The sequence below is a fragment of the Bubalus bubalis genome, chromosome X (genome assembly GCF_019923935.1).
Source record: "Bubalus bubalis isolate 160015118507 breed Murrah chromosome X, NDDB_SH_1, whole genome shotgun sequence".
NCBI lineage: Eukaryota > Metazoa > Chordata > Mammalia > Artiodactyla > Bovidae > Bubalus > Bubalus bubalis.
The window spans coordinates 130,776,217-130,802,795 of NC_059181.1; the positions used below are offsets into that span (position 1 = coordinate 130,776,217).

At 40.7% G+C, this 26,579-nt stretch overlaps 1 long non-coding RNA gene across 1 annotated transcript in view; it reads right to left on the reverse strand.

The window, feature by feature from the left end:
* Positions 1–26,579, reverse strand: part of LOC123331844 — a 187,961-nt gene that overhangs the window by 148,913 nt on the left and 12,469 nt on the right. The window contains exon 2 of the long non-coding RNA XR_006548643.2: positions 8,950–9,045. This is a non-coding gene — a long non-coding RNA (uncharacterized LOC123331844). The remainder of the gene's footprint in view (positions 1–8,949; positions 9,046–26,579) is intronic.

Genomic DNA, 26,579 nt, shown 5'->3' on the forward strand with positions numbered 1-26,579 from the left:
AATTCAGCACCTGCCAAGAAGTAAGAGCTTGCCCGAAGCTTCCTCAGAAAGTTCTCAATATACACTCTCTGTCATCAACAAAGCTCCATTTTACCATGAGAAATAATAGACGCATCTACTGAACACTTACTATGTGCCAGGTACTCTTGCATATGCTTTAAATTTACTCATTCACAGATGTAGATGTAGACACTGCCCAAAGATGGTAAATAACTTGCCAGAGGCTGCAGAGGTAATGGCAAGAGCAGGGGTTTTTCTAGTCATATTGGCTCCAAAGTACATGAGCTGAGCAATTATTTTATGCTGCCCCACATTTACTTGCATTAACTAGTCTCATCCCCTAGCCCATTCTAACAGGAATTTTAATACTCAGTGGTAAAATAAAATTATAGAGCCCAATTACAGGCCAATTTTTTTCATGAAGCCAGAAGTTACAGTCTGTAGTATGATCTGTCATCTGCATTGTCACACTAGGCTTTCTCAGAACAACTGTGAAGGTACAAACAATAGCTAAAGTACACTTTTTTTTTTTTGGCTGTCCAGCATACAGAATCACTTAGATTTGTATTGAATGAAGAAATGGAAAAGTACCATATTAGCTCTTCAAAATTGGGAGGGAGGATGCAGTGTGAATACATATATAGTATCTAACACTCAAATGCCTCACTCAAAAAATAAGAAAATCTCTTTTTTTACTACAGGACTCTTTTTGGGTGCTGCAGACAGGAAAAATGATTTAGTCTGATACCCATCAATGAATATATTAGAGTGGCTTCAACTAGCAGCTGCAGAAGAAGATTTAGAGAACAGTTAGTTTTAAGTTGGAAAATCGCTAAAATATCCAGGCAATGTATCAACCTTGCTCTGAGTTTACTAAACCCAATAAATGGAACTGTTTAAGAACATTAAGAATGATGCATGAATAATGCAAATCAATTCAACTTTATTACTTTTTCCGTACTGTTTTCTTAATGGCCCAACTTTCAGCTGCACATTCATACTACTATCTGTGGGTGCATTTCAGCAGTTAATTCTATAGTAATTACAGATATTAAGGATTCAGCACACTGAGGAAATATCTCAGTGAGAGACAGCCTACATGAAACACAATTATAAAATACTATATATAAACACTGATCACATTTTTCAGAAGAAACAATCAGTGAAATTAGACAGATATAGGCTGTAGAGAAAAGAAAAATGCTAATATCAAGAAAATCTTGCTATGTTCTAGGTACTGTATTTACTATATGGATTTTATTATATAGGTTTATTATAGTTAATATACACAAAAACCCTGGGATATAGTTAGTATTGCTATTCCCATTTTATAGGTGAGGACACTGAGATACAGAATGGTAAAGTGACTTTCCTAAGGTCATACGATTAATGAGTGCTAAAACTGATACTTGAACCCAACTTATACACTAGAGTATGCTCTTAGCCATTCTCCTATACTACCTCACACAGCAAAAGATGTAAACATTAAAACAGAATTCAGCAAACTTTTATTAAGTGCTTGCTATGTGTCTCCCACTATGATAAGCACCGAGACTGTAAGAAGCAGCATAGAATTGAGAATGGGTGCAAATGGTTTGCAGATATCTAGGAGATTAGACGGAGAAGGCAATGGCACCCCACTCCAGTATACTTGCCTGGAAAATCCCATGGATGGAGGAGCCTGGTAGGCTGCAGTCCATGGGGTCACTAAGAGTCGGACACGACTGAGTGACTTCCCTTTCATTTTTCACTTTCATGCATTGGAGAAGGAAATGGCAACCCACTCCAGTGTTCTTGCCTGGAGAATCCCAGGGATGGGGGAGCCTGGTGGGCTGCTGTCTATGGGGTCGCACAGAGTCAGACACGACTGAAGTGACTTAGCAGCAGCAGCAGCAGGAGATTAGAAAGGCTCCAAGATGTCTCAATAGAAGTTTCTAAAAAGGTCGTAGAAAAATGGGAAAATGACATTTATTGTATCGTCAGCCCTCGTTGGGCTCTGCTCCAGCAGCAAGATGTCATCTTAAAGTCTGTCAACATGGCATGCAATGAGTGCAGCCAAAAAAAAAAAAAAAAAAAAAGGAGAAGAATATCTGGACAGATTCTAAAATCCTTAAGATTCCCATGGGGGTTCTCATGATTGAGGAGCCTTTCAGACCATATATTCAAGAAATGGTCATTTACATTTTATTTTAATCAATGTTGTCCCCTTTGGAATCACTCAGTCCATAAGTATGTATGAGCATCTACCAATGTACCAGACATTATGAGAAGTATAGTAATGTATAAGTCACAGTGCTGGACTCCCCTGGTGGCCCACTGGTTGAGAGTCCGCCTGCCAATGGAGGGGACACGGGTTCAATCCCTGGTCTGGGAACACCCCACATGCTGCAAGGCAACTAAGCCCGTGCACCACAACTACTAAGCCTGTGCTCTGCAACCAAAGAAGCCATCCTAATGAGAAGCCTGTGCCCCACAACTAGAGAGTAGCCCCCTTCGTGGCAACTAGAGAAAGCACGCCTGCAGCAACTAAGACCGAGTGCAGCCAAAAATAAAATGAAATCATCTTAAAAACAAAGACACAGTGCTCATCAACAAAAAATCTACACTCTAGTGAATAGACAATGAACTCACATGAAACAATTACTAGAAAAGACATTCATGATAAAAATGCTTACTTACTCAGTACAAACAAATGCTTAACAGAGTCAGGAAAGGGAAAGAAACTGAGTTGATTTGTTCAGAAAACACTTCATGGAGACTAAAACCCAAGTGAGGCTTTGTTTTTGTTTTGTTTTGTTTTTGTGGGAGATTATTTTTGCTTTGGAATGATGCTAAAGCTGAAACTCCAATACTTTGGCCACCTCATGCAAAGAGTTGATTCATTGGAAAAGACCCTGATGCTGGGAGGGATTGGGGGCAGGAGGAGAAGGGGACAACAGAGGATGAGATGGCTGGATGGCATCACTGACTCGATGGACGTGAGTCTCAGTGAACTCCGGGAGTTGGTGATGGACAGGGAAGCCTGGCGTGCTGTGATTCATGGGGTCACAAAGAGTCGGACACGACTGAGCGACTGATCTGATCTGATCTCTGATTTTTGCTTTTATTTTTATAAAAGCAAATAACACTTACTATGTGCCACAGATTTTTCCAAACACTTTGCATGTGTTAACCCATTTAATCCTCACAGTAGCTACCTGAAGTAGGTGAGAATTCTGAAACATCAAGAGTGTAGCTCACCCAAAGTCACAAAACTATTAGATGTCAGGGCCAATTTGAAGCCCCGCATTCTAGCTCTCCTGGAGTCTTACTGAAATGTAGTGGGAGACAATGTTGCTCTTTAGTAACTGATAAAACATGCAGGTGAAACCCAACAAGAGTAGGAGATTTGAGTGGAGTCACATGATTCTCCATAACTGTAGCTCTTCTTAGCCCAAGTTTTATGGCACAATTCTGAAGCTGGTGCTGTCTGCTGACGGCTTGTTGGGAGGTTGGTGAGATCACACATGTTTATAAACTGGAAAAAGCTATGCAAATATTAGTTCCATTATTTGACTCTTGGTCTGCTATGTTTACTTTTTGGAAATTTTATGAATTTGTCATATCTACCTTCACTGTAATCTCTTCAGATCCCTATTACAAAAAGAGTAAAGTATATACAATTACTAATTTTTTTTTAATTGGAGGATAATTGCTTTACAATAGTGTGTTGGTTTCTTCCATACATCAATATCAGGTGGGATCTCAGCCAGGGTGAAATATACTTAAAAACAATCCACTTTGAGACAGAAGGCATTCACTGATAGGTGATATCAGTTCATTTTTTTTATTGACTTTTATGTGAAAAGCATCAGGATAAATCTTTTTTTTTAATTTAAATTTATTTATTTTAATTGGAGGCTAATTACTTTAAAATATTGTATTGGTTCTGCCACACATCAAGTGAGGCTTTGAAGGATTGAGGACTTGGGAGGAGGACAGGAGCAAGGCCACCCTTAGTCTGAAGGAACAGTCTGACACAGGCTGTGTGTAGGAGCGGCATGATACAGGGACCTGAACAGAAACCAGAGCCATGCCAGACGAGGGCCCCAGATCAACCAATGTGATCTAAGAAGTAAATGTGTTAACTAACCGTATTAATCAAACTAGAGAGCACAGTAGCCAAAAACCAGACATGGAGGCAAATGTTGGGAACCAGAGAGTGCCAACATCTACCAGGACCCGGGCTATGTATTAATATTCTGTGGCCAGACTGACCTACGTTTGAATTCTACTTTGCCACATACTCTCTAGGTCAGCTTATATAACTCTTCTGAGCCCATTTTCTCATCTGTAAAGTGGGGATAAAAAAAAAAAAACCCACCATATGGTATGTTATTGGGGAATTAAGACCATATTTATAAAAGAGTTTTAATACTGTAAAGTTCTATATGAGTGTTAGTTATCATTAGCTAATATTATATGTACACCTGCTGTTATATGTAGACAGAACCAAGTCTTGGGGGATTTTTTTGGTCAGGGAAGTTGACAATGATTCTCAAGGTGAGATGTAGACAACTGTCTATGGGAGTAAATTAGAACTTCTGGGGGCTTGCTTGTTTGTTCATTTGCTCCTTCTCCTTTAGAATCTGATAACTTTCTTTCTTCCATAAACATCCACATGATGATCGCTGTAACAGGGAAGCACTTCACTGATAAGCTGATAAGAGCCTGTCATATTCTGGTATGTTGTCACAGTAGAAAGGTTAAAATCCCATTAATCTAGGGACTTACTTCAGTATTTTGAGTATGAGGTAATAAATGGCAGCAGTAGCAAAGGAAAGAAACACATTTGAAAGATATTGTGAGAGAAGATGAAAAAACTGTGGGAGACCTAGATTTAATTCCTGGGTTGGGAAGATCCCCTGGAGAAGGGAATGGCAATCCACTCCAGTATTCTTGCCTGGAAAATCCCATGGACAGAGGCTACAGTCCATGGGGTCGCAAAGAGTTGGACATGACTGAGCGACTAACACTTTGAGTACAAAATACATATTTTACTCTTGAGGAAAATGATCAAGAAGCAGAATTTAAACCTAGTTCTGATTGACTCCAAAGAAAGAGAAAACTCTTTCCTCAGATCAGATGTGAAAGAAAAAAGAAGGAACAATGGTCTATGGAGCTTTTTAAACTGAAAGACTGAAGAGAACAGAAAGTGAGAAGTTTAGATTCACTCTGGGATTCACTCTGTGATGCACAAACCATGTTTTTGCCCTTTTGGCCTCCATCAATAGTGCTTAGGGTTGATTGCTTAGTAGCAAAGTTAACTCTGTGCTAAGTCACGCATGGGCTTCCCTGTTGGCTCAGACGGTAAAGAATCTGCCTGCAATGCAGGAGACCTGGATTCAGTCCCTGGGTCATGAAGATCCCCTGGAGAAAGGAATGGTTACCCACTCCAGTATTCTTGCCTGGAGAATCCCATGGACAGAGGAGCCTGGCAGGCTACAGTCCATGGGGTTTCAGACTCAGACATGACTTGGTGACTGAACAACAACGACACAGTCAGGCATATCCTTTTTACCTGAAAGTGCACATTTTGGGGATAACTTGATAGGGCAAAAAATGCCACCTCAGATCCTTGAGAATATACCATATAGGCAACCAACAGAATTATTAATACAAAATTAATGAACCAAATGCAAAATATCTGAAAACTCGGTTTATAATGCATGTGATTTTTGCAGAACATTCTTTGATTTTGTTTGGCTCTATAGTCCTGAGTTGAGTTTGGATAAAGATATGAAGGGCTTCTTGTGGTTCTGGTTGGAATTTACTTGATGAATGCTCATTTTTATTTTATATTGTTGTTTTACTTTCTGCCCTAGGTTCATAAAACTGGGAAAGAAAGGTAAAACAGAATCAAGATTCAAATGATTCAATAGGATACAACAAGTATCCCAAATCAAAAGACTTAAACTCAAGGAGATTATGTACATTTGACCCATGAACAATATGGGTTTAAACTGTACGGGTCCATTTATATATGGATTTTTCTCAATAAGTACTATAGTACCACACAATCTATGGTTAGCTGAATCCATGGATGCAGAACTGTGGATATGGAAGAATCACAGATATAGAGGAACCATGTGTGGGAAGGCCATTTATAAGTTATATGCAGATTTATGGCTGCTCAGAGGGTCAGTGCCCCTAACTTGCTCATTGTTCAAGGGTCAACTATGTATTTTAAAAATCAAGTGAACAAAGGCAAACTGAGAGGAGACTTTCCAGAGACTCACATACAAAGAGAATGGAAGTCTATGTTGGCCACAAGTCAGTATGAGCCCAAATTATGGCCTGATTGCTTAAAACCCTAAAGAAATCTTGGGTTGTTGGCCACAAGTCAGTATGAGCCCAAATTATGGCCTGATTGCTTAAAACCCTAAAGAAATCTTGGGTTGTTTACTAAAAACTATTTGTTGTGCACCTATCATGTATTAGGCACTATATCCTGGGTGTGGGCAATAAGGAAGTACATCATCAGGAAAGAATTTTAAAACCATAATAAAAATGAGCTAGCAATTCTAGTAATTCAGAATTATTTGCTGCTGCTAAGTCACTTTAGTCGTGTCTGACTCTGTGCGACCCCATAGACAGCAGCCCACCAGGCTCCCCCATCCCTGGGATTCTCCAGGCAAGAACACTGGAGTGGGCTGCCATTTCCTTCTCCAATGCATGAAAGTGAAAAAGTGAAAGTGAAGTCTCTCAGTCATGTCCGACTCTTAGCGACCCCATGGACTGCAGCCTACCAGGCTCCTCCGTCCATGGGATTTTCCAGGCAAGAGTACTGGAGTGGGGTGCCATTGCCTTCTCTGCAGAATTATTTAATTCTATACAATTTAGAATTATAATTTCTCTCCCTGCATGTATCACTCCTACAAATCTTCCTTCTGCCTCCATCCCTGGGTACACTTCAGGAATCCAGATTTGTGTGACTGTAAAATTAATGCTTCTTTCATTAGAGCCATGTCTTTCAAACTTTTTTAACCACAGGCCTCAGTAAGAAATATTGGGTTGGCCAAAAAGTTCATTTGAGTTTTTCCATAAGATCCGAACAATCTTTTTGGCCAACCCAATATATTTTACATATGACCCAGTACAAACACACACACACACACACACACGTAAACACAACACGTATATGATAGGTATTGTAGATATCCATACATATACACACAGAGAGAGATTATGATCCCATAATAGATATAAAAATTTCATAAAATAATACCATTACTGTGGGAAACACACTCTAATATTTTCTACTCTATTTCACTGAAAAAAGAAAGAAAAGTGAAAGAAAACAATTGCATCTTTTCCTACTAAATTTATTTCACAACTCATTATGCGACCCACAGTTGGAAAATAGGGCACTAGAGTGTAGTATACCATTCTTTCTTTTAGATACAGGTGGACAAAAAGCAGGATGGCAGAGACATCAGCTTGGGTTTAATCAGTGACCATAGGAATTCTCAAAGTAGAAAACTGCCAAACTGAATATGCACACTCTGCCTCTGAATTGTTTCTTGTCTATATTATGCTTCAAATAGCTTTTACTTACCTAACCCCAAAACCTTGGGGGGAAAAGTTGGGTTTTTTGTTTTGGTTTGGTTTTTTACAGCCTACCTACAGTATTCAAGTCATATTCTGATACAATTCAGATCTACAGTGACATGGTTAGCTTTTGAGGAAGAAGCAAAAATCTTAATTTGCTTTTCTTTGAGGAAGAAAAAAATCTTTGAAATTTATTCAGGGCAGAAGCCAGGCAATGGGGAAAGAATTTATACTGTAATCCTCAAAGGAGTAGAACATGAATTGAATTAATGTTTCTTCAGGATATGGGATTCTCTTCTTATGAATAAAATCTTTTGAGATCAGGTAGGAAGTTGTAACCATTTTTCTCTTTTATTACTTTTTCTGATACGTTGCTTTGAATATTTGGTTTTATACTGGCAGTAAGGGATGACCAACAAACCAGCCTGACTGTGTAATACCATTTTTCTGAGCTGATTCTATTCTGCAGGGTCTTTTCTAGTGTGGACAGCTGAATGAAACAGATCTAGTTAGCTTCAAGAAACTAACAAGTTTAGTGTGATGCAGTTCTTTCATTTAATTCATCATGGAATAGTTTAGTAATAGTTGTTACTAAATAGTTTTGTAATAGCAATTTAGTTCAATCATGTAATAGTTTCCCTTGACCATCTTAGAGGTTCATAGACCCCTTTTTATGTTCATGGTCCCTAATTAAGTAGAGCTGAAAAATGCAGCCCATTCTAAGTACGTTTCTTTATGAAACTATGAAATATGATTGGTTAATTCAGTCAAAATGATCAAATAATTCAAAATGAATCAAAATGAAAAGTGGACTAAACTTAACCAGGGTTGGATAAAATGGGTGTAAATGGACAAACCACTGTGACTGCTTTGCTTGATTTGCACTCATGTCAGAAAGACTGCAGAGAAGGCAATGGCACCCCACTCCAGTACTCTTGCCTGGAAAATCCCATGGACGGAGGAGCCTGGTGGGCTGCAGTCCATGGGGTTGCGAAGAGTCAGACATGACTGAGCAACTCACTTTCACTTTTCACTGTCATGCATTGGAGAAGGAAATGGCAACCCACTCCAGTGTTCTTGCCTGGAGAATCCCAGGGACGGGGGAGCCTGGTGGGCTGCCGTCTATGGGGTCACACAGAGTCAGACACGACTGAAGCAACTTAGCAGCAGCAGCAGCAAAAAGACTGCCTCTTTGATCCCACTGGTAAAGTTTCCTTAATTCTCTTAACTAGCTTATATAGCTCCTACCTGGGATAGATTAATTCAAATTACTTCTTTGGATGGTTTTGAACTGAGGAAAGTTTGAGCTAGTTAACAAGAACTAAGGTGAATAGTGTTCAATTAAAATGACTAACTTACCTGAGGGCTTCCCAGATGGCTCAGTGGTAAAGAATCTGCCTGCCAATGCAGGAGACACAGGGGATGAGGGTTCGATCTCTGGGTTGGGAAGATCCCCTGGAAGAGAAAGTGGCAACTCACTCCAGTATTCTTGCCTGGAGAATCCCATGGACAGAGGAGCCTGGCGGGCTACAGTCCATGGGGTAGGAAAAAAAAAATAGTCAGACATGACTAAACACACAGGCACATGCACAGCTTGCCTGAACTACTTGGTTTTTTGCACTATAACCAGTCAGCAATTTGACCAAATCAGTATTTGTCTAAATTGATTAGTCCATTCAGCCTGAAGTTGAAATAATGATGGCAGGGAGGAAAACCTGAAAACAAATTTTTTACTTAATTCTTCTAATTACACACAATCATTTTTAAGAAAAGAGTTAACTATCTGTATTAGACAGGATTCTCAAGAGAAACAAAACCAAACAGAAACTATGAACCAATAGGATTCTCAAGAGAAACAAAACAAATATTTAAAAATTTATACACACACTCATGCAGTCATGGAGGCTGAGAAATCCTAAGATCTGCAGTCAATAAGCTGGAGATCTAGGAGAGCCATTGTGTAGTTCCAGTCTGAGTCCAACGGCTTGAGAACCAGGACAGTGAGTGACAAAAGTTCCAGTGTAAAAGTTGTCAGGCTCAAGACCGAAGGAAGGCCAATGTTTCAGTGTGAGTTCAAAGGCTGGAAAAGACCAATGTTCCACATCAAGTAGTCAGCCTAGAGGCCCTCTTACCCGGCCTTTTTTTTTTTTGTATTCAGATCTGCAATTGATTGGATGAGGCTAACCCACATCAGAGGAGAAGGCAATGGCACCCCAATCCAGTATTCTTGCCTGGAAAATCCCATGGACAGAGAAGCCTGGTAGGCTGCAGTCCATGGGGTCGCTAAGAGTCAGACACAACTGAACGATTTTACTTTCACTTTTTACTTTCATGCGTTGGAGAAGGAAATGGCAACCACTCCAGTATTCTTGCCTGGAGAATCCCAGGGACAGGGGAGCCTGGTGGGCTGCTGTCTATGGGGTTGCACAGAGTCGGACACGACTGAAGCGACTAAGCAGCAGCAGCAGCAGCAGCAGCAGCAGCAGCAGCAGCAACAACCCACATCAGGGAGGGTAATCTGCTTTACTTGGCCTACTTATTCAAACGTTAATCACATCCTCACAGAGACACCCAGAATAATGTTTGGCCAAATGTCTGGGTATTCCATGGCCCAGTCAAGTTGACACATAAATTAACCATCACTCTCCCTGATTGTTCCTGTGCTGGTTGACTTTTAAGGGAAGCCCACGATACTAATCTCCTTAAAGGTTTTCTTTACACGCTATGAGTTGGCTTCACTTATAGCTGGAGTCAATGACAGTCTACATGCTTTGGTATATGGAATATCAGGATGCCCCTCAAACAAAAGATAACTCCCAGCTCTAACCTAAGAGGATTCCTGAAACTTCTCCATTAGAGTTATTCCTTTGGGATAAAGCACAGTGGGTCACATGCACTAAAATGCAAATAGCCGTGAAAGGCAAACACAGTAACTCCTCGTCAGTATAGACATAGATTAATTTGTGTTGTTTTCAATTGATTTAAAAGAGGTCCCTTTGTAAATGGGAAATGGAAAAGGAAAATCTGAAGACAGAATATCTAGGTTCTGAGAACAGCAACAGTGTGCATGTGTGTGGGAGTGGTTGGTCCTGAAGCACCTTAGGGGCCACTGGGGGCACTCAGCAATGGGGAAGAAATACACAAAACACGAAAATAGAACCCAAAGGACAAGTGGGAAGGCATCAAAGACCTGTACTATTTTATCATCTTTTTCTGAACCTGTTTTGATTGTATGCTAGATGGATCAAAAATGGCCAAGCCATCCAGTCAATATTTCCCATGGTTCATTACCATGGTCTGGTGAAAGGAAAAGGCTGAGAAACAGTTTGGGGCTGCAATGGAATCAATCTGGGCACTCGCATGTAAATCATCTCTTCTTTCCTAGACCCAGTCTGCAACTTCCAGCAACCTTGTCACCTCATCCATCTTCCCTCCACTGTCACACATTTCCCTAAGGCTCAGTTGTGCTTGTGAGGCCTTTATGTAAACATCTCAGACTTTGTGCCTAAGAACCAAAAGATTCCCTATGGTTAACATAGACAGAGTCCTAGTTTGGGAAAGCATATTCACGATGGGAAGGGCACACAGTGAAATTGTCCAAAGCTGCTAAACCCATGGAACATTAGGGAAGCAGGAGGAGGCTGTTCCACCGGATCTATTTCATATTCTCTTAATTATTCACTGTCCAAACTCCAGCATTGTACAAGACCTAGCAAATCTTACCCAGAAGACCTATCGCCAGTAAAAATTAATTGTTCTTTCTGTCTTTCTACTGGCCAGTTCAGAATGTTTTGCAGGTGGTCAAATGATATTAATTATCTGCAACAAAGCAGAGGATGTTCCCAAATGAACCTAAAGGTAGAACATAGCCTAATATATTATGCAGAATGAATTCCTAGCAAGCACTAATGGTCTTTATAACTGCAGTATCAGAGGCTGTATAGGTAAATGCAGCAATTAGTTTGTGCTCAGTGGGAGGAACCCCAGCATGCAGAGTGGAAAGGATTTGTATCCTTTTCATTCAAAAATGAGAAGAGTGAAAATTGGAACAGTGAATGGGCAGAGTGACCACAATGAGCCATTCTGTGAATGCACTTCAAAATCATCTTGAGGATCACAGATAGACTGTGGAAAAATATTGTAGTAGCACCTGTGGGTATCACCCTCATAAAACGCAAAAATTAATCAATAAGATCAAACTTATACATTGGCACAATACTCTGGGCAAGACTCTCCCTTAGTTGAGTACAGAGTCAGTGCCTGGTGAATGGTTAATTGGGAGAAGAGGAATAATCACCATTGTAGAAGCCACCTCCTATGCCCATCATGCTTTTTTGCTAAGTAACAACAGGCCTGATATCCAGGAACAAATCTGACACTTAGGCATCAGTCTTGTTAGAATCCAGCCTGGTGCTCAGGACTCAGGACATGTTGTTCTCCTGTTGAGTATAAACAAGCTCACAGAATGCCACATAAGACAAGGTCACTCTGTGACCACAATAATGAGAAAAAACTTCCTAATTTTCATCTAAAAACAACAAAAAAAGAGCATTTCCCAAATCACAAAATACCTAGTATCTTTCTCTCCTGGCTAATGTAAGTGGCCATTGCTTCTCAGTTACAGCTTTACCCTCACTCTAGTCTTCCCTCTCTGTAAATAAGATTTATTGAGGTATCCACTGTCAGTACCGTCCCCACTTCCTGACAGCACCCACCAAAGAGATTCCTTGCTTCTTTGGACCCTGCTCCAAATCACCCAACCAAAGCCCAAACCCTAGAATATGTCCTTTGTAATGCTCTCTCACAGAGACACCCTTTGGTTCCCCATGGTTTGTTTTCCCCCTCATTGCAAGGAGTATTAAACCCAACTTATTCAATTAGAGGTGTGTTTCAAGTGATCTTTGGGTGAACACCACGACACTACCTTTACAAAGAAGTGGGAGCTTGGTGGAGAGCAGAGGTTGGTAGGGTGGCTAGAGCAACAAACTCTGATCTCCCTATCTTTAGCTCTTGCCTCTTTGTAATTTCCAAATCAACAAGAACCTACACAAAATTGAAATTAATATCAAAACTGTAATAAATGCCTTGGTCATTCTCCCTTGGAAATTCCCAGCAGATAAGACCTTTTGGCAAAGTTTGCAGCCATTAGTTTACAGGCTATATAGGTCAGTGTTCACTTTCCAGGGGACTTTGGCTACTTCAGCTCTTGTACTAAAGTCAGTTACTCACTATATACAGCAAGTCCATCCCACTAAGTATCATTTTACATAGTGGTTTCAAAGTTATCCTTTGGTGAAAAGTGAAACTGTTAGTCGCTCAGTCATGTCTGACCCTGTGACCCCATGGACTGTAGCCCACCAGATTCCTCTGTCCATGGCATTCTTCAGGCAAGAATACTGAAGTGGGTTGCCATTCCCTTCTCCAGGGGATCTTCCAAACCCAGGGATCAAACCCAGGTCTCCTGCATTACAGGCGGATGCTTTACTGTCTGAGCCACCAGGGAAACAGCTATCTTCTGTTAAGATATGCCAAAGAGACATTCCTTGAGTTATTTTCTGTAAATCATCCCATTTTTACTGAGCTACCATTACTAACAAAGCACAATTTTAGGTACTGGGAACACAATGATAAATAATACAGAATCTGTGTCATCATAAAGTTTACATTCTAGTGGGAGAGACTGAAAATAGACAAGTAAATAAGTAATTCAAGAACCACCTCCTCATTTTTCTTGACAACCCAGCCCAATTCAACTATTCTTCCTCCAGACTTCTATATTAATGACTGTGTCACAAAGTTTTGTGTTTGATTATCCATTATCCTAGAACTGTTAAAGGAACAAGGTATGTTTTTTAAAAAAAAAATAATCAGAGAAGTTTCCGTGATGCATAGCTATTAATTTTCAGCATCATGTGGAAGAAGAAGTATACTTGTGATGAGTGATGTCAAGGAAAATAACTTGGTGACTACTTCAGGAAAGCAGATTTGAGCCCAACATAAGCAACTACCTTCTAAAAGTCAGCTGTCTGAATACCAAGTAGATGACCTCCAGAATTCATTAGATGCCTACTGCTATGAGTATTCAAACAGATATAAGCAAACTCTTGACTGATATGATTTAGGGATATTCAAATATCAGAATGTAGGTTGAGTTAAAAGCTTTTTGAGGTCCCTTAAGTTTCTCAAAATCAATGATTTGTGCATTGTTCTCTATGAATACAAGGCACCACTGCCCTCCATTATACTGAAGCTAAGTGTGAACAAGAATCTCACCTTTCTTATTATTATTTTATTCCCCAGATCCCTCCTGTGTATAACACAGTTCTAGGTCTACAAAACGAGCATTAGTAATTACTTCCTCACTTTATTATTCCCACTAGAAGAAAGCCACTGCTAACTGGACCACGACCCTCTGGGATTTCCAGCAGCAGTGAGTAAGATCTGAGTTGAAACTACAATGCTGAATACATTAAGCCACACTCCTTCATCTATTTTTCTTTTAAGATCATATTCTTAAGGACTAAGGGTTCCAAGGTAATAGGCCATGTAGACTAACCGCCATATTCACTCAAGTTGCCAAACTCTCCAAGCATTCCTACCTTATCCACCAACCATAATCTTGAACCTGGCAGTGGACAGTCTTTTTGTTCTTTTCTATACCTCATTTTCACCATCCTATATTCATATTTTGTCATTTGTCCTCCTTATTCCACCAGAATAAATAAAGAGGCCAGCATAGTAGTTAGATCATTAACCCAAAGTGGCAGAGGACAACAGTTGCACTAGGCTAGGTCCTTCTCTGGGCTGAGCAAGCAGCCGAGTATATCTACCTAGCTGATTGATGAGGTGCTCATTAATTAGCATCTTAAGGCTAACGCTGGGGGAAACCATGGCCTGTGAACAAAGCTTGTGATTCATGACTCCCTCCTTTTAATTTTATTGCTATTATCTCACAGGAGACCACTGTAGTAAGCTCGTTAAGCACTGAAAAGCCATTTGAGGAGGTAGATTTAAGAGTCAGTTATGAAGGGAAACCTAAAACTTGCTTGAGAAACAAATTATGATTAACTGAATGCAAACCTGAAGCCAAACACAAGTCAGGACACAATTAAATGCAGCTGTGTTCCTTTCCTTCCGTCTCAGAGCACCAGCTACAATCACTCTGCTTCCCTCTTATTTATTGACCTGTAATAAAACCTTGTTGGATGGGCATATGGGAATTTGCAGAGTTGAGGGACTGTATGGTGTCTTGGTATATGGATGATAATCATCTTTATTTATCTATGACCCTGAAGTCAAACCTACCCTAAGATAACCACCAAAGAGACTATTAGCTTCTGTCCTGCCTTGAAATCTCAATAGCAATAAAGAGTACCTTCCGACACTTGATCAGTCCTCAAAATGATCCTCTTGCACTGTGCTTTATCTAGCCTTATATTTTATGAGGGTTGATATTGTCTGGGTGTTCAATCCTTGAGTTGAATGAGCCAAGGAGAGATTTTTTTTTTCCTGTTTCCAGTTTGACTTGTTGAGAGTGACTCAAGCAATTCAATTGAAGTTGGGTGGCTTAGAATATTTTGCTAAGCATTACTTTATTGAATAACAAAGGCTGTGTCTACATGAACAAATCAGGCTGACCAAGTTCAGAATGCTGACTGGTTGATTTCAACTAACCAAACGCAGTGAGTAGAAAGTAGCAGAGATCATTTTAATAAATGCTAAATGTCCAATTTGACTGAATCATTGAACCTATCCAATGTATGATTAGGTGATTTACAAGCAAAGCTAGTGTCTGCTTTATTACTTGATTTTCAATTAAAAGATGCAGAAAGGAATAAACTGAGGTGATCTTAATATAGCATTAACCACAATATTGGGCACACTAAAGGCATTCAGTAAATAATTCTTTACTGGTTACTCTGTCAGCATACCTTTTTAAAACAATAGCCTAAGCCCTGACAGTTGGTCCAAACCCCACCCTAGCAGCTTCTGGGGAGTGGGAGGCTTGTTCATATTTCTCCTCTGTCCATGGGGTTCTCCAGGCAAGAATACTGGAATAGGTAGCCATTCCCTTCTCCAGGGGAACTTCCCAACCCTGGGATCAAACCAGGTGTCTCGCATTGCAGATGGGTTCTTTTCCATCGGAGCCACCAGGGAAGCCCTCTAAGGATAGAACCAAAGTAAAATGGGTTTTTGTCAGCATCAGGGTAGGGGACAATGCTTGTTTTTCTAGAAACATTTCATTATCTCCACCTGGGTTTAGCATTTTGTAATGTCTGTGCTTTTTTGTTAGCCTATTAGACTTCATGAAGAAGCAAATGAAAAGATCAAGAATTTTCTTTAGCGAAAAAAACCTACAGAACATAATAATAATGTTTCACTTCAGCCGTGTCATAGTTTACCAGGTCTTTAATGTAACTTTCACAGAATGAAGAAAGGTCAGACTTCTATCCCTAAATCACCTTCATGATAATGGCAGTTTTTGTTCTTCCCAACCATTGTAGGATCAGTCCTAGCCATCCAGAGGGCAATGTTTTTATTATTTAGTACTTGGGTATGATTTAAATTGACTTCTCTGGTGGCTCAATGGTAAAGAATCCACCTGCCAAGCAGGAGACCTGGGTTCAATCCCTGGGTGGAGACGATCTCCTAGAGAAGGAAATGGCAACCCACTTCAGCATTCTTGCCTGGAAAATCCCACAGACATGGGAGCCTGACAGGTGACAGTCCATGGGTTAACAATGACTTGGACACAACTTAATGACTAAATAGCAACAACAGTGATTTAAATGTCTTTTTCCCTAACTCTAATGCTGTTTTCCAGATATTTCCCCAAACTTCAGATAACATGATTATGGAAGAAAAGAAATTTGGACTGCATTTCCTTCATTTTATCTCTCATTGCAGAAAGTCCTAAAAAATAATCCCACCATACTGACCTCTGCATACAGAACATATTTAAACAAAAGTAAAAATTGGGAGTCAGAAATATACAAAAATTGTTTAAAAGTATAAAAGCATCTATAAATAAACTATTTTTAGGATGTCACATATATATACTATCCACTCCAGGGAAGGCATCAATTTAAGCCACTTATATTTATCACATCTCAAGACGCCCCAATGAAGAAGCTGAGTGGATGACTTCACATGTTATTACCCAGTAGGTATGTTAAACTGCATATTCCCAGGTCTTGCCCTCAAATATTCTGAATCAGCTAGAGTCTGTTAATCCACGTTTAAATATGGCCCTCCAAGTGAGTTCAGCACAGTTGGTCAGTAGACCACCCTTGAGAAATACCAGCAAACATACTGTGTGTAATTAAAATATTCTAAAAAGGTCACTGACCTTTCACTGAGCCTAGAAATGTTGTCATTTGAAACTGAAAATGTCAGATCATATCCTCTTGGTTTAGCACAGCAGACATTATGGCAAAGTATGTAAGATTCCTTGCATGTGACAGCAGATCTGGGGAAAGGAGCGTTGGATGCCTGGAAGGAAAATGCTATAAATCTCTTAATTTGTTGCTTAGACCCTGTCCTGTTCTTTCCAATGCACTGCATGATCCCTGAAGGCATGGTCACATCTAAGAAAAAGTTTTCAAAGGCAATGCTTCATAGTGCATTCTCTAGACAGAATGAGAACGTGTCAGAATTACAGAGGTTCTAAGGGATGGTGGAGTCCAACCTAATACTTTGATCTCTGTCCCTATTCTCCACTGGGCTGCTCTTTGGGCATCTATCCCCTTTGTCCAAGAATTTGGTCCTTTTTGTCTCACTTTGATAATTTCACTTCTTGATCACTGCCTTGATAATCTTGTTGGCCCTAGCTACTTTCCAGCCCTGGCTTGCAATAGCATGATTTAGCTGCTGTCCAAGAACTTGCTTGATCACTGACCTACCTAATTTACCAGCTACCAATCTTACACCACTCTGCCTAATCCTCCTGTTGCTCTGGCATCACATTATACTCGATTTTTTTCCTTAATTAACACCTTGTAGAAACTCCATAGGGTTGAATTTCCTTCTATGGGTAATTGAGATAAAGTAAGAGGCCTTGGTTCTCATGGAGAATAGGGTTCCAGGAGCAACGAAGGCTATTCTTCCATCCCTGATTTTTTGAGCCTACCTATGGCCCTGGGTCAGGGAGATACCCTGGAGAAGGAAATGGCAACCTACTCCAGTAATCTTGCCTGGGAAATCCTATGGACAAAGGAGCCTGGCAGGCTACAGTCAATGGGGTTGCAAAAGATTCAGACACAACTTAGCGACTAAACAACTATTGCTCCTGATAGATGGTTTCATGACATCCCGTTGATCAGACCCTGAGGCTGCTGCCCCAACACTTTGGACCATAGCTTTAAAATCACCTCTGCAAAGGATTCCTACCTTCTCTGTTGTTGTTGTTACATCTGACTCTTTTTGCTACCTTTTTAAAGCTCCACATTTTCCTTCGATGCTTAATTTGCATGCTCCTAAGATTTAAAATGGTCAATCACTCCCTACTCCTTGAAATACTTTCTTGCCTTGGTGTGTATCAGGTTTTTTGGTGTGTTTTTTGTTTGTTTGTTTTTTTTTTTGGTAAAAATGAAGTTTCCCCAATTGAAACAGAGGTAGGAATGAGGGTCCCTGACCCATGTTCCCTGAACTTCACACTTGCCTTCCCTTTCCCATAATGGCCTTCTGGTGTGCTGAGTCACTCAGTCATGTCCAACTCTTTGCAACCCCATGGACTGTAGCCTGAAAGGCCCCTCTCTCCATGGAATTTTCCAGGCAAGAATACTGGAGTGGATTGCCATTGCCTCCTTTGTGGATCTTCCTGACCCAGGAATTGAACCCATGTTGGCCCCATCTCCTGCATTGCAGGCAAATTCTTTGCCACTGAGCCCCATGGAAGCCTGGTGGTAAATCAATATAATTCCTGAGGTCTCTAGAAGTTTGCAAAGTACAAAAGATGAGAAAAATGTTCTAAGAACAATTCTAGGTGTTGGTGAAACATATAGAGTATTTGCATTTTAGATCACTCAGGGATAAATTTAATTCCGTCACAATAATCAGATGGCTGTCACTAATCAGGCATGCATGTGTTTTATACACACAAATCTGTGCATCAAGCTAGGAAGCTTATGTTTCCACTGGGAGAAGTGAATAATAATAACAATAATAATAGGACCTAACATTTACAGGGTAAAGGCTATGGGTCAGGTACCATAGTGAGTGGTTTACCTTCTATGCATAAGTTATTGTTCACAGCCACCATGTAAGATAAGCAACTATTCCCATTTTACAGCTGATGAAATGGGCTGGAGAGGTTAAGCAGTTTGCCCCTCTATGTGACAGATTTGCACACACGCCTTACTGACCCTAAAGCCTTTTCTGTTTCCAACACACTATGCAGCACTGAAATATGGGCTCAATAGAATGTCTAAACGCATTTCAAGCATTCCTTGAAATTCTGTATTCATCATCAATAGAAACAATACAACAGTAAAGCAAGGAGATTTGAAAATAAAAGCAGAGCCAAGTAGCGTTGGGAAACACACTCATAACAAGTTGGGTGTTTCAAAGCAAAGGAGTCCAATGTGCCGCAAATCTTTTCAATATTGAACCACTCAAATGCTCTCTCTAATCAGCAGCAGTGCAGACATTTAGGGTTTCACTTTTGATATGAATGTGAAAACTCTGGGTCTGGTATCTCAACACAGCTGTTCCAAGGCCCCTAGGGAAGGGCACCGAGAAAGACGGCAGTGTGGGCATAGTGGAGATTTTGCCAGATGGTTCCTCTCCACATTAGACTCTCCTCAGCATATTTTATTTATTTAACCCTATCCTGTCTGATCCCTCACAGAAAACAGTTTTCCTCTAAAGGCATATTTTCCCCAGATCTTTGTGGAACTTGACATTTTAATAGGCACCATAGTGTATTCGAATTTCATAAATAATAGGTCAGCTTTTTTACACTCTCAGTCATTTAACAGCTTTCCCAGCAGGATATTTCTTTCATGCAGTCTACCTCTTATTTATTTATGTAATTTTTCAACCTGAGATCTAAGCTCTCAGGCTCTCTCCCTCTATCTGCCTCCTTCCCACCCCACTCCTGTTTGTTCTACATGTTCCTAGCTTCTGTGGAATCTTCTGCTTTCCAACCTTCCAAGGACTTGCTTTTTTCTCCTTTCTAGCTTGTCTGCCCTCTCTGTTTGCCTTATCTGGAAGGTTCCACTTACTTTAACATTCCTTCTCTGTAGGAAGTTTAATTGCCCATATGAATCTGACTCCTAGTCAGGTCCACACTTTGCTTCAATACTTAAATGTTTCCATTTCAGAGCATTCCCGCTAATCCCTCCCCCCAGCTGCATTCTTAAGCATAAATTTCTGAGCCCTACCCTGGAGCACTGTGTGCCTTCCTGCTAATCCTATACTCTTGTGATTTTCAAACCACTAGAAGTCTTGCAGGTTCTAATGAGTTAATCCAAGACAACCATAGAATCTGGGGGAGATTCAGGGTACCTGTCTCTGGGATGCACACCAATGAGAGCTGTAACCAGCAAAGCTCCATTTTTATATTTTTAAAATATTGTTTCAGAGAAAATTTCATTTGAAACAAATAATCTACTAAAACATCTGATATATATATATATTATATATATATAACCATTATATATATATATATATATATATATATAATGGTAAAGGATATATATATATATCCTTTACCATTAGCCTATACTTAGTAACTCTTCCATTAATTTATGACTCAATCTACAAGTCTGGGGATGACAGGTAACAAGCTACACATTAGTCTGTAAACAAGATAGAATATTAGTTCAAAACAGAAGATGAATTTGAGCTCCACACTGTCAACATGTGATACTGTTCAATTTCGGTTCGTGTCAAAGAAAGAAACATAAGTATAGGTCTGAGAATTCCAATAAATGTTGTATCATCGGGCAGAGGGTAAGCTTCAGATACCTCTACAGGAAATAATATGAATGCAATAATAACATTAAAGATTTATTTCTGTAACCAGCTAAGGCACTAAAGTTTGAAATATTACAGAAAGGGAGTGTGAGCGGCAATAGCATCCTTGCCACACTGCAACTTAAATCCCCTTTAACAAGAATAGCTTCTTCTTGAAGCCTGACAAAAAGAAAGATGTTGACATGGATGCCAATGTAGTCACTATGGCTTCTTAATTTATTTCCTAGAAAGCAAAGTCGGGGGACACAGCTTCAGGGAATAAAACATATATGGCATTTGGCTACATGAGTCTGCTGCTGCTGCTAAGTCACTTCAGTCATGTCTGACTCTGTGTGACCCCATAGATGGCAGCGCACCAGGCTCCCCCATCCCTGGGATTCTCCAGGCAAGAACACTGGAGTGGGTTGCCATTTCCTTCTCCAATGCATGAAAGTGAAAAGTGAAAGTGAAGTTGCTCAGTCGTGTCTGACCCTCAGCGACCCCATGGACTGCAGCCTTCCAGGCTCCTCCGTCCATGGGATTTTCCAGGCAAGAGTACTAGAGTGGGGTGCCATTGCCTTCTCCGTACATGAGTCTGAGATAACTGGATATGACTCTCGATATATAACGTCTTCCTGTGAATATTCCAGGGGGCTTCAGCCCTGAGTCTATGCCCCAACCACTAATGCCGAAGAACGTAAAGTTGAACAGTTCTATAATGACCTACAAGACCTTCTAGAACTAACACCCAAAAATGATGTCCTTTTCCTTCTAAGGGACTGGAATGCAAAAGTAGGAAGTCAAGAGATACCGGGAATAACAGGCAAGCTAGCCTTGGAGTACAAAATGAAGCAAGGCAAAGGCTAACCGAGTTTTGCCAAGAGAATGCACTGGTCATAGCAAACACCCTCTTCCAGCAACACAAGACAAGACTACACATGGACATCACCAGATGGTCAATACCGATATCAGATTGATTGTACTCTTTGTGGCCAAAGATGGAGGAGCTCTAGACAGTTAGCAAAAACAAGACAGGGAGTTGACTGTGGCTCAGATCATAAACACCTTATTGCAAAATTCAGACTTAATTGAAGAAAGTAGGGAAAACTACTAGGCCATTCAGGTATGACCTAAATCAAATCCCTTCTGATTATACAGTAGAAGTAACAAAACATTCTGGGAATTAGATCTGCTAGACAAAGTGCCTGAAGAACTATAGACAAAGTTCATGACATTGTACAGGAGGCAGTGATCAAGACCATCCCCAAGAAAAAGAAATGCAAAAAGGCAAAATGGTTGTCTGAGGAGGCCTTACAAATAGCTGAGAAAAGAAGAGAAGCAAAAGGCAAAGGAGAAAAGGAAAGATATACCCATCTGAAGGCAGAGTTCCAAAGAATAGCAAGGAGAGATAAGAAAGCCTTCCTCAGTGGTCAATGCAAAGAAATAGAGGAAAACAATAGAATGAGAAAGCCTAGAGATCTCTTCAAAACAGAGATACCAAGGGAACATTTCATGCAAAGATGGGCACAATAAAGGACAGAAATGGTATGAACCTAACAGAAGCAGAAGATGTTAAGAAGAGATGGCAAGAATACACAGAAGAACTGTACAAAAAAGATCTTCATGACCCAGATAACCATGATGATGTGATCACTCACCTAGAGCCAGACATCCTGGAACACAAAGTCAACTGGACCTTAGGAAGCATCACTACTAACAAAGCGAGTGGAGGTGATGGAATTCCAGTTGAGCTATTTCAAGTCCTAAAAGATGATGCCATGAAAGTGCTGCACTCAATATGCCAGCAAATTTTCAAAACTCAGCAGTGGCCACAGGACTGGAAAGGTCAGTTTTCATTCCAATCCCAAAGAAAGGCAATTATATAGAATATTCAAACTACTCCAAAATTGCACTCATCTCACATGCTAGCAAAGTAATGTTCAAAATTCTCCAAGTGAGGCTTCAACAGTATGTGAACTGAGAACTAGCCAGAGGAACCAGAGATCATAATTCCAACATCCATTGGAACATCGAAAAAGCAAGAGAGTGTTTCAGAAAAAACATCTACTTCTGCTTTATTGACTACGCCAAAGCCTTTGACTGTGTGGATCACAACAAACTATGAAAAATTCTTCAAGAGATGGGAATACCAGACCACCTTACCTGCCTCCTGAGAAATCTGTATGCAGGTCAAGAAGCAACAGGTAGAACCGGACATGGAACAACAGACTGGTTCCAAATTGGGAAAGGAGTATGTCAAGGCTATGTATTGTCAACCTGCTTATTTAATTTCTATGCAGAGTACATCATGTGAAATGTTGGGCTGGATGAAGCACAAGCTGGAATCAAGATAGCTGGGAGAACTATCAGTAACCTCAGATATGCAGATGACACCACTCTTATGGCAGACAGCAAAGAGGAACTGAAGGCCTCTTAAAAGTGAAAGAAGAGAGTGAAAAAGCTGCCTTAAAACTCAACATTGAGAAAACTAAAATCAAAGCATCCAGTCCCACCACTTCATGGCAAATAAATGGGGAAACAATGGAAACAGTGACAGATTTTATTTTCTTGGGCTCTAAAATCACTGGAGATGGTGACTGCAGCCATAAAATTAAAAGATGCTTGCTCCTTGGAAGAAAAGTTATGACCAACCTAGCTGCTGCTGCTAAGTCGCTTCAGTCGTGTCCGACTCTATGTGACCCAATGGACAGCAGCCCACCAGGCTCCCCCGTCCCTGGGATTCTCCAGGCAAGAACACTGGAGTGGGTTGCCATTTCCTTCTCCAATGCATGAAAGTGAAAAGTGAAAGTGACGTCGCTCAGTCATATCCAACTCATAGCGACCCCATGGACTGCAGCCTACCAGGCTCCTCTGTCCATGGGATTTTCCAGGCAAGAGTACTGGAGTGGGGTGCCATTGCCTTCTCTGAGTGACCAACCTAGACAGCATATTAAAAAGTAGAGACATTACTTTGCGACAAAAGTCTGTCTAGTCAAGCTATGGTTTTTCCAGTAGTCATGGATGAATGTAAGAGTTGTGCCATAAATAAAGCTGAGGACCAAAGAATTGATGCTTTTGAACTGGACTCTTGAGAGTCCCTTGGACTGCAAGGAGATCAAACCAGTCAATCCTAAAGGAAATCAACCCTGAATATTCATTAGGACTGATGCTAAAGCTGAAGCTCCAATACTTTGGCCATCTGATGTGAAGAACTGACTCACTAGAAAAGATCCTGATGCTGAGAAAGATTGAGGGCAAGAGGAGAAGAGGACAAAAGAGGATGAGATGGTTGGATGGCATCACCGACTTGATGGACATGTATTTGAGCAAGCTCCAGGAGTTGGCGATGGACAAGGAAGCCTGCCATGCTGCAGTCTGTGGGGTCACAAAGAGTCGGACATGACTGAGTGACTGAACTAAACTGAACCCTGAGTATCTAAAGTGGATGTCACCAAGGAGAGGATCCACTGAATAGACAGGTGTGGTGTTGCCACAGGTGTTAGTGAATTTGATTCTCCTCCAAGAGAAACCAGTGGGAATGAAGGAATTTATCTAACTGCATAAAGCATAGCTTCTTTCAGTCTAGTACATAGGAACTATTTTATTTAACCTCACATTCAAACAGTTTTATCTATGCAGTACACATAGTAGTTGATTTGCCTGCACCTTCCCAAAGCCCTTCTCAGAGTCTGTTGTCACAGCTCCTGCTGAGGTTGACCCTTCTTCCAAGCACCATCACTGCTTATACCTAGGATGGAAAATTGATCACTAACTGGGTTCAAGATCCAGCTCTCCCTCATTACTCTATGACATTAAATAAGCTGCTTAAGCTTATTTAACCTCATCCATAAGAACTTCATTTGCCTCATCTACAAGATGATGATGATAAATACATCACATCATTAGAGTAGAATTTAAATGAAATAATGTGGGGGAAATGCTATACAAATATCAGTTATAATTAATTTATTGATCTTTTGCTAGAGAAAAAAAATTTATTTCATCACTTTGAGGAAACTGACTTGGCTGATATTTTTATTGAAGTGGAACATATATGTCTCTGGTTTTTGTTAAACTGAACTGAATGGAATACATCCACAAATATAAAATATCTTCAATGGTTACAACTATGTGTCTCTCAAACTCAAATGCCCCCAGGACCTTGGTAAAGGACACTGATACGTGAATTGGGTCAACAAGAATATAATCATGCAACAATAATGGTGGGCCCTCTACCAAACCATAGAGTGTTAAAATTCTGAATATATGTCTCTGAATATGCACACACATTCTCTGTCTCTCTCATCCCAATATCCAGGCTATCAGTTCAGTCAGTATCAGTTCAGTCACTCAGTCGTGTCCAACTCTTTGCGACCCCATGAACTGCAGCATGCCAGGCCTCCCTGTCCATCACCAACTCCCGGAGTCCACCCAAACCCATGTACACTGAGTCGGTGATGCCATCCAATGATCTCATCCTCTGCCATCCCCTTCTCCTCCTGCCCTCAATCTTTCCCAGCATCAGGGTCTTTTCAAATGAGTCAGCTCTTCACATCAGGTGGCCAAAGTATTGGAGTTTCAGCTTCAACATCAGTCCTTCCAATGAACACCCAGGACTGATCTCCTTTAGGAAGGACTGATTGGATCTCCTTGCAGTCCAAGGGACTCTCAAGAGTCTTCTCCAACACCACAGTTCAAAAGCAACAATTCTTAAGCTCTCAGCTTTCTTTATAGTCCAACTCTCACATCCATACATGACTACTGGAAAAACCATAGCCTTGACTAGACGGATCTTTGTTGGCAAAGTAATGTCTCTGCTTTTGAATGTGCTATCTAGGTTGGTCATAACTTTCCTTCCAAGGAGTAAGCATCTTTTAATTTCATGTCTGCAATCACCATCTGCAGTGATTTGGAGCCCCCAAAAATAAAGTCTGACACTGTTTCCATTGTTTCCCCATCTATTTGCCATGAAGTGATGGGACCAGATGCCATGATCTTAGTTTTCTGAATGTAGAACTTTAAGCCAACTTTTTCACTCTCCTCTCTCACTTTCATCAAGAGGCTCTTTAGTTCTTCACTTTCTGCCATAAGGGTGGTGTCATCTGCATATCTGATGTTATTAATATTTCTCCTGGCAATCTTGATTCCAGCTTGTGCTTCCTCCAGCCCAGCATTTCTCATGATAAGTTACACCATTTTCAAGCTCTGCTAAGGAGGCTGGGTGGAAATCAGTTTAACTGTTCCATCTTTTCACCTTTATCTTTACATCCTCAAGACACACTCCTGCCTGAAGCCAAAAGAATTAAATGGTACTGTAAATACATGATATTCTCTCAGGAAACTTTTCTTAGTTTACCTTCTACCTCATTGGCAGCTTATTCTTGGTATCTTTTGCTGGCCTCACCTCCTCTTCCCAACTTCCAGATGAGGTGTCTCACGGCTCAGTTCTGAAGCTCCAATACTTTGGCCACCTAATGGAAGAGCCAGCTCATTGGAAAAGGCCCGGATACTGGGAAAGATTGAAGGCAGGAGAAGGGGACAACCGAGGATGAGATGCTTAGATGGCATCACTGACTCAATGGACATGAGTTAGGCAAGCTCCAGGAGTTGGTGAAGGACAGGAAAGCCTGGTGTGCTGCAGTCCATAGGGTCACAAAGAGTCGGACAGAACTTAGCAACTGAATAACAACAACCTAACTGCACTCCCTGCTTTAGACCTTGATCTCATATAGCCCATTCTCCCAAAAGCAGCTGAATGAGTCTTTTAAATTCAGACACATACAAGGGCCCATGAGAATGCACATGATCTGATCCTTCCTCAACTTCTCTGACTTCATTTCCTATCACTATATCCACTGACCATTCTGTTTCAGCCACAATGACCTCTGTAGTAAGTAGTCTTATTTTAATGGCCCCCAATTATCCTTGGGATAGGCAGATCCCCTGGAGGAGGAAGTGGCAACCCACTCCAATATAATTCTTGCCTGGGAAATCCCATGGACAGAGGAGCCTGGCAGGCTACAGTCCATGGG